Source organism: Miniopterus natalensis, chromosome 3 (assembly GCF_054644295.1).
Source record: "Miniopterus natalensis isolate mMinNat1 chromosome 3, mMinNat1.hap1, whole genome shotgun sequence".
Lineage (NCBI taxonomy): Eukaryota > Metazoa > Chordata > Mammalia > Chiroptera > Miniopteridae > Miniopterus > Miniopterus natalensis.
Window position 1 is genome coordinate 71099973 of NC_142083.1, and position 8208 is coordinate 71108180.

General features: G+C 42.3%; 1 long non-coding RNA gene and 1 pseudogene across 1 annotated transcript in view; one reads left to right on the top strand and one right to left on the bottom strand.

Annotated features, from left to right (window-relative positions):
• Positions 1-8208, top strand: part of LOC107540937 (uncharacterized) — a 72820-nt gene that overhangs the window by 4026 nt on the left and 60586 nt on the right. The window lies entirely within an intron of this gene.
• LOC148093517 (glutaredoxin-like protein C5orf63) lies at positions 6458-7941 on the bottom strand (annotated as a pseudogene).

Here is an 8208-nt window from a genome sequence, read left to right on the forward strand (position 1 = left end):
TTGTGGACAGGTGTTCATAAGCAGCATTTTGTTTTGCTTCTAATAAGAGCACCATGTCTGAAAAGCATAGGGTGGATGTACCACATGTTACAACTTTCACTTACAAGTATTCTTGTGAGGAAGATCTGAAACCACAGGAAGATAAAGACTGCTTTTTCTCTAAATCATGCAAGGCCACACCCATTTTCCATAAGAAGGAGAGGCAGCCAGAGGCTGGGCAAGGTTAAAATAGAAACTGTTTCTCCCAGTGCATGACAGTATTCTGTTATGGCCTCCTTTGAGGGCTTTGGAAGGTGTTGCAATGACACTGCCTGCTGCTAGCAGTTTGGGAACAGTGTCCTTGACAAGTGCCTTACATGAGTTTAACCAAGCAGGGAACACCATTTAGAACACCACTTGCTGAGATGTGGCTCTTATCTGTGCCTGTCAGTGAACAATGACTACAACAAACCGTGTTCAATCACAGTTGTTAGCAGAGCTAATTACAGCAGTCTCTGGTGGAAGGAATCCCAGTACATACCTCGAAGGGACTTCTATCGCAGGTTCAAACGTTGGCTTTGCAGGGAAGCAATGGAAACAGGCCCTTTGGGGGACCTTTAAACAACAGGTCTGCAACTCTGAACATGGATCCATCTTAACTCCACTGTTGGTGAGGGATCATGGTCAAAAGAGAACCACCAAAGGGAGAAAGAGGGAAGGGATGCTTAAAGCCAGGAGGGTAAATGTTCTGGGTTGAGTGAGAGCAGAACTGGGTGTTATGCCTTGGGCTGTCTTTGACTCACTGCATGACCTCATGGAGGTCATTTCCCCTATCTGAGACTCATTGTTCTGGTCTTAAAAATAAGGATAATACATAATACTGGCCCTATTTATATCATGAGATTTCCAAAAGACTAAAATTATATATGTATATATATTATACTTAAAAATAAAAGTTGGGGGGAAGATAGAAAATCCTATATAACTCTGTGTAGTTTAACTGTTATTCCCCTTCTGTTGTTCTACATTTACTTGTAAATGATGAGAGAGAACAAGAAAAAAAAAATCTGTGCTGTTGTAGAATCTCAAACTTCATTTTCTGATGCCTCTGAGTGATTCTATGGTTTGCTCATCTTCAGATTTGCCTCCCCTCCCCAGAACACCAATTCTGGTGTAAACTCATCTCCAGTGTAAGGGGTGAAGAAGACCCTAGGACTCTGAAGGAGCAAGGCCCTGTACACATCTAGTCTCACATCTTCACATCACCTGCTGCATCTCAGGTCTTGAAGGCCTCCTCTGTCCCCTTTCTGGGACAGCCTATTTGGGAGGATATCAGTCTTGAATGAGTCTCACAGTCAAATTGGCACTTCATGAGACACCTCTAGGACAGAACCAAAAAGAATTTGTAACGTGTGCTGAACATGTCTTAGTGTGGGTCCCTAACTACATTCTTGTTCTTGCTGAAAATCACAACGCACTTCTAACCAAGCAAGGCACGTCTGTTTATCTGATGGTGCCGTCAGTGACAGAAAAGGATTATATTATGGATTTGGCAGGGAGGAAAAAGAAGATTTATTTCCAAGGGTTGAAGATTTATCTTTTCCAGATATGCAAAACCAGTCAGAGCATTAAGAAATATCAGCAAAAAGTGATCATGTTTTGAGAGCAGGAGGAACAATTCTTGACTTCAAAATAATAAGGAAGATTTATAAGGATCCCAAATCCATGGTTTAAAAAAATAATTTGACAATAGGATGCCAGTGGGACTATCAAACTCTTAACTGTCCTCTATGGTGAGGCGACAGCTTCATTTAAATGAATGCCTACATGGAATGCTTAAGTCTCTCCCTTTTTCTTTTCTCCTCCCCATCATTTAGATTTTTTTTCAATGTTCAGCATATCTAAAACCTCTAAGTAGGGACTTGCACATAATTGCAGGCTCTGCATCATTGGCAAGTAAGGCTTCTTCCTAATCATTTGTCATCATTTGTTCCACTCTTCCTCCTCCTGCAAAATTTCCTTAGAATGACAGCCATGTCCTTTATTTCTCTTGAGGGCATCCTTTGACTCTACTTTGTGTAGAGGTTATGAAACATATCAAGAAATGCAATATTGTATTCTCCTGTAGTCACACATATACAAATAGAAAACACCACTTTAAATGAATACAGCAAAATGGAAATGTCTAAATTATGTTTTATCTATTAAAGTTATTTGGTAAGGTAAAGAAATTTTAAAAAATACTTTCATAACTCAAAGCCATGATCACGCTGAATGTGTTCACCTGCGCCTGCCTGCTGGGAAGCGAGTTTTGTGCTGTTAGGTGAGAACTCAGTGGCAACCTTTATTTGCCTCGTCAACCTTTTCTTTATTGCTGGCTTAGAGAAATGTGACATTGCTAAAAACTCTAACTTGAAAATGCTTCACAGAGCAGGATCCGTGCCAAATTCAGGAATCTTGCTAGTTTGCAAGACGAGAGCTATCATGCAGAACCAAAGGCTGATACTAGAAGTCAGCAATCACAATGGGAATAAATCTCACAATCCGTGGTTTCTGAATGTCTTAATCTCCTCCAACCTTCAAAGAGTGATGCCGGCCTTACTTTCAGGATAACTATACATAGAGAATGTAGGGGCAGGTGGAGTTAAATCTTAAAACTTAGTTCCACTGGCAGTTCTTTCCTAACTTCCAATGCTTCCTTTATTACCCAGATGATGAACAGATGCCCATTTTCTCTTCTTAGCATCAAATTCCTAAGAAAGAATATACAACAACACCTTCTTTACCTGGCCAAGGAATGATGTTGTCCTGAATAAAGGAGTTTCCCAGCTGACAGTGAAACTTGTCCCTTGATGCAATTGTACGTTTTAACCTAGTTTTGAGGGAAGTGTTTTCTAAGTGTGTTTCCCTTTCGATTGCCTTAGTGGGCAGGGCATGCATTGACCTTATTGGGAGGACTTGAGGTCATTGCTGGGGTCTCCTGTACAATGCAGTGCTGCAGTAAGACCATCAGGGTTTCTCAGGGGAGTCGGGTCACGTTGGTGTATTGTGAGCAGCACAGTGAAGCCATAGGCTGAACTTGTCTTTAACTTGTATCCTTTCTACTTCTTGGTGTTTCTGAATCACTAAGAAAAGTCCAACTTAATTAGGCCTACCCTCTTTCTGAAAGGAGAAAGCTTTCCATCAAGAATGGTTTAAATATAACATTTGACATGAGGAAGGGACATCTTGATACTCAGTGTGGGCCTATGACTGGATTCTTCTTAATTTTTAATAATCTATATTGCCTGGCACTGCTCCTATGAGCTTTTCTTCTCCATCTTTTGTATTATTGTAATACTTCCCCCCTTTCCCAAAGCTTTATGCCTTTCTAGACTTTAGAATTCAGAAGTAATTTGACTTTGGTCGTCACTGAATGTAGAGAGAGAGAGGGAGGGAGAGAGAGAGAAACATCAATTCATTGTTCCACCCATTTATGCATTCATTGTTTGCTTCATTTTTTAAAAACGATTTTTATTAATTTTTAGAGAGAGAGGATGGCGGAGGGAGAGAGAAAGAGAAACATTGATGTGAGAATCGAACATCTATTGGCTGCCTCCAGCACACCACCTATGTGGGATCAAGCTGGCAAGCTGAGCTGGTAACCTTCTGGTGCATGGGAGGATGCTTAACCAACTGAGCCACTCTGGCCAGGCTATCCAAATGCATTTTTAAAAAAGTCTACATCTCCTTCCCTCTCTCTTCCAAAATTGTTCTCAATAAGGTTCAGTTTCCATTTGTATTAGTTTCCTATTGCTGCTGTAACAAATTATCACAAACTTTGTGGCTTAAAACAACACAAGTTTAATTTCTTACAATTCTGTAGTCCAAAGTCTAAAATCAGTTTCGCTGGGCTAAAAGTCATCATGTTGGCAGGGCTTATTCCTTCTGAAGGTTTTAGGGAATATCTTTTTCTTTGTCTTTTCTAGTTTCTGGATGCCACTTGCATTTCTTGACTTATGACCCCTATCATATATCACGCCAACCTCTTGCCTCTATTGTTACATCTCCTGCTTTTTCTTCTGTAGTCAAATTTCCCTCTTATAAGGGCCCTTGTGGTTATATTTAGGACCTATCTAGATGACCCACGATCATTTCTCCATCTCAAGATTCTTAATTCAACTGCATCTGCAAAGTCCCTTTTATATATAAAGTAACGCTCACAGGTTCCAGGGATTAGAAACTGGGTATCTTTAGGAACATTACTCAGTCTAACAGAGCACTGATCTCCTGATTTTTAAACCCAGTGTCTTCTTTTCAGTCCTCGTCCAACTCACTTGACATTTGATATTGTTAGTTACTCTGGGAAAAACTCCTCTGACTTCAAGGTATGGGTTATTTTCTATCGATATTTTTATTGTCTCTCTCTCTCTAGAATGCAAGCCCCTGAGTAGGAACCTCGGCTATCCTGTTTACTGCTTTATCCCCTGTACTTAGAATATTGCTGGTGCTATAAAATAACAAAAGGTAGCCCAGCTTGTGTGGCTCAGCAGTTGAGCATCGACCAAGGATCCAGGAGATGAAGGTTCCATTCCCAGTCAGGGCACATTACAGGGTTGTAGGCTTGATCCCCAGTAGGGGGCGTGCAGGAGGCAGCTGATCAGCTGATCAGTGATTCTCATCTTTGCTGTTTCTATCTCTCTCCCTCTCTCTTCCTTTCTCTGAAATCAATAAAGATATATTTAAAAAAAAAACAAAAGGCATCAAATAATAGAAATTGGACGAACTTTTCCCACTCTTAGTTCTATCACCTTTCACTCCCATTTCCTTCACTGGTCCTTCTTTCACCCAAGTGGTGAAGATTGGTATTTCCCAGGACTTAGTCCTAGTCTGCTTTTCTCCTTATATGCCAGATGAATGCAGTTCCAGCCATATTCTGGGGGCGCTCAAATCTGCATCTCACACCCAGACCTCTGATTTAAACTTCCAACTCTAATCTTTACTTGGATGTTCCACAAGCATGGCAGATTCCCCGTGTCCCAGCTTTCCCACCCACCAAACACAACCAAAAACTAACCTTCCCTTCCTCTCATACTCTTTGTCTCAAATAGTAAGTACCAGGTTTTACCCTATAGCCACAGCAAGAAGACTGGGAGTCATCCCGGATTCCATGTTTCTCTCTACTCACGCTTCCCTCTCCCCCTCCAGTCAGTCATGAAGTTTTGTCAAACTTAGTCCCAAATATCTTCTGATATTTCTTTCTACCTCCATTTCCCTGGTTGAAGTCCTCATTACTCCCATAAGTAAGATATAAATGAACTTTTGAATATGGCAGCATGATATGCTCTCAAACTTTCTGGATATGTGCCAGAGCTACTGATATTGCCAGCCATGCTTTTGGCCTCTGCTGAGTAGGCAGTGACTATGATTTGCATACCAAATGATCTCAGTCCCCATAGTTGATTGGGCCAGGGCTGGGCACCTGACCCAATGGTGGCTCTTTCTATAGGCTTGATTAGCCAATATATGACTTGGGTGACTGGTTGTAAAATACTAGCTGAGCGAAATTCCTCTTTTGGGATTTCAGAATAGAGAAGCTAAGAGTCTCAGACCATTCATACACAGAAGAGTCAGCAGGAATTATAGGCAGGAGCATGCTGCAGATCTGAGGAAGCAGATACTGTGAGTAAGCCGGGAGCTGGGGAGCCAGGAGAGAAGAGGGAAAGAAAGGAACTAAGGCACAGTGAGAAGGGTTCTGCTTCAGTTTCTATGGTTGTTTAAGAATACTTCTGATGCCTGGCCCTACTATGATTCCTACTGTCAGAATTCCAGGAGTTGCTGCATTAACATAAACAAACAAAACAACCCTAGTGTGAGCAAACTTCAGCTTCCCTTGATAAACTGGCCAAAGAGTTCCGAGTTCCAGCAGGCCCTTAGAGTGTTCTGATGAGACATCTGGAAGAATGCAGCACTGTAACTAAGAGCAGCAATATGCAGTCCCAAATTCAGTGTTTATTCCAGTCCCTTTTAAAGCATCAGCTGAGGGAAAAAAGGGATGGAAAGGTTATATCAATATTTCATTTGGGAGTGGAAGAATATTATGATGAGCTTCTTGTGTCAAAACCAGTCTTCATATAAAAACAAATTGGTTTCTGCAAACATAATTTCAGAAAGAAAAAGTAATTGCTGCTACAAATATCATATGACAATGACTATAGTAAGTGACAGAACATTGTCTGATGCTTATCAATCGTGGTGTAATCAAACCACCTTCTAGATGCTATTCTTCTAGGTAGCTGCCTTTCCATTTGCCAGCTGTTGGGACCAAAGGGATTGCTGAAGGTCTCCAGGATTCTTAGTCACATGTCCACATTACTCTCTCAAATAAGAATAAGTAAACTTATGGAAGGTTTATGGGTAAGAAACAACATTAGGCACATGTAATTAATACTCTATGAATACAGTCAGATAGCATCTTTATTTATGTCTCCCAGTATCCCTAGAAAGTGTATGCAATGGGTAGTTTCCTACTCTGTTTAGGATAAAATTAAAACCAGGTAGTGTCAGGACTCTTGAGCATTCTCAAGCAATAGAAAGTCCCATGGTCACTTCAAATTGTGTCACTGTGTCTATTCCTATGTCATAAACAAAACTTAGAACTTGGTTTAAAATTAAGTCTTATCCTTACCCCCATGAGCAGCCATGTGCAGGTGGGAAGGTGTGGAAGGGGAAGGTCTGTCTCTCCTTGCTCCTGGCAGCTTCTGATTCTTCTAGGGTTGGGATGGGGGAAGGTAGGAGACGTGGGGAGAGCGGGAAGAGCATTGTCTGGTGAAGTGGTAAGAGGGCCTCCAGCTTTCTGGGCCTGGTAAACATTTCACAGGGGCTTTTGTGGGTTCTTGGGACGTTGCACTTACAGCTGGTGATGTCTCAGCTGCAGTTCCCTGGATTCAGACAAATGTACTCCATTTGAGCAGCCACCTATTTCCTCAGCCGCTAGGAACCTAGTGTTTTCCCTCTGCTTCCCCTCTTCTAAGGCTTGGCTGTACCTAAGGTTCCTCCCGGCCAGCCCTTGCTCATAATTGACCCAGATCTGATTCATAAAGAAACACACACACACACATCCTTCCCCTGGATACACTTGGAGCAACAGCAGCTCCCCTTCAATCTGCACCATAAATGGCTTGCTAGCTCATCTTTCACATGATTTCCCAGATGGGAGCTGGACCACTGTGCTCTTCCTACCCAAGGACATATGTTAAGCTCTCTGATGGGTCCCACTTATGTCTCTTTCTCTTGACATGAGGTGACCCCAACCTTTTACTTTGATAGGAACTGAGAACACAACTTTTTAAAAAAAAAATACTCCAAAAAAATTAATATAAAAAACCCCTCCAAATATCCTCTCTCCAATCTCCAACAATCCTATGTGATCTAGTATTTCTTTTGAGATGTAGCATCTGTTGTTTTTTGGTGCCTCAGCCAACACTTTAGTTTTAACACCCTGTAATTACGGGTTTTTACTTGTTTAAAATTCTAAGGTCAGCCCAGCCAGGCGTAGCTCAGCGGTTGAGCATTGACCTAGGATCCAGGAGATCGAGGTTCGATTCCCAGTCAGGGCACATGCCTGGGGTGTGGGCTCGATCCCCAGCAGGGGCATGCAGGGGGCAGCTGATCAATGATGTTTCTATCTATCCCTCTTCCTTCCTCTCTCTGAAATCAGTAAACTTATATTTAAAAATAAAATAAAATTCTAAGGTCAGAAATTTGCTGTTTGGATGAAGTCCTTGCACTTCCTATACACCATGGTCACACTCAGGCAAGAAGTGCTCCAAAAGAACAAACCTGCAGGGCACCTGGCCAGCCCCACTTTCTGAAGGGAACCAATGGATTCCCTCCCTCGTAGCTCAGCAGACCCTGAAAGTCTTGGAACTTTACCAACTGATGGCCAAAGAGAAGGATCAGCAACCCTAGGACATGGGCCATATAGCCCTCATACTGCTTGGAGTAAGGAACACAGGGTGTGCAGAGATACAGGTAGGAGATCTTCTCCCTGGTTGTGTTGAAGATGTGAACATCCTGGAGGGCTACTAGAGGGGACTACTGAGTTTAGCGTGCTTGAGGACCAGAAGGACTGAGAAAGCCTGGAGTAGAGAGGCCAGATACGCCTGAGGAATCAGGAGCCAGAGGGCTGGCTCTGGATGAAGCCTGGAAGCATGGGAGGAAACCACTGCAGGGGAAAAAATCACCCAT